This window comes from Euphorbia lathyris, chromosome 7 (assembly GCF_963576675.1).
Source record: "Euphorbia lathyris chromosome 7, ddEupLath1.1, whole genome shotgun sequence".
Taxonomy (NCBI): Eukaryota; Viridiplantae; Streptophyta; class Magnoliopsida; order Malpighiales; family Euphorbiaceae; genus Euphorbia; species Euphorbia lathyris.
In genome coordinates, this window is record NC_088916.1 from 17,808,756 (window position 1) to 17,809,758 (window position 1,003).

General features: G+C 37.6%; 1 non-coding gene across 1 annotated transcript; it reads right to left on the reverse strand.

Moving 5' to 3' along the window:
- Positions 1-630: 630 nt before the first annotated feature.
- LOC136201728 (small nucleolar RNA R71) lies at positions 631-737 on the reverse strand. Its single transcript, XR_010674070.1, has one exon. It is a non-coding gene; the product is annotated as a small nucleolar RNA R71 (small nucleolar RNA).
- Positions 738-1,003: the final 266 nt, after the last annotated feature.

Consider the following 1,003-nt stretch of genomic DNA (forward strand, 5'->3'; position numbering starts at 1 on the left):
CTAGGTTTAAACATACTTATTTTAACTTTTATAATTTAATAATTTTCATTTACTAATTTATTTATTTTTCAAATTCTGTTTTGTAGGTAGTTTCGGTTCGTTCAATATTTCAGGTTCATGCGCAGTTCTCGAAGTTCAGGCATTGTACCAGACCCTATAGACCCAGAAATTAAGAAACCCATTAGGAAGAACAAGAAAAATAAGAAAAACAAAAATAAGACCCCAGTAAAAACATATACCGAGCCAGAAAAAATGGCAGACCCACCAACACTTATGGATTACGCTAGGCCAGGTGTGGCCGGTGTGACCAATAGTATCGTTAGACCCAGAATCACCGCAAATCAATTTGAAATTAAGCCAGCTTTGCTTAATATGTTGCAAAATAATGTAACATTTTACGGGTTACCTAACGAAAATCCTAACACCCACTTAACAAATTTCCTTGAAATTTGTGATACTTTTAAAATTCCAGATGTGACTGCAGAAGCAATCAAACTTCGCCTCTTTCCTTTCACTTTGAAGGATAGAGCCAAAGAATGGTTAACTTCTAAGCCAGCCGCAACTTTTGCCACTTGGGAACAATTAGCCCAAGCATTTTTATCTAAATATTTTCATTTGGCAAAAACCGCAAGAGTTATAAAGGAGTTAACATCTTTTTCTCAAAATGACAATGGGACTCTTTATGAAACTTGGGAACGTTTTAAAGAACTTCAACGTTTATGCCCACACCACCAATTACCCGCTGAACTTTTAATGCAAACATATTAGAATGGACTAAATCCTACAACTAGGGGTTCATTAGATGCTATGTCAGGAGGGCTATTTATGAAGAAAACATCAGCCCAAGCGAGAGAACTTTTGGAGGAAATGGCAATCAACAGCAGTATGTGGCCCGCGGAACGTGGACATATGCCGGTGGCAAAACCATCATCCTCAACCACACCATCAGTTAAAGGTATAGTTGAACTTGATCCAGTCGTGATGCTACAAGCCCAATTTTCTG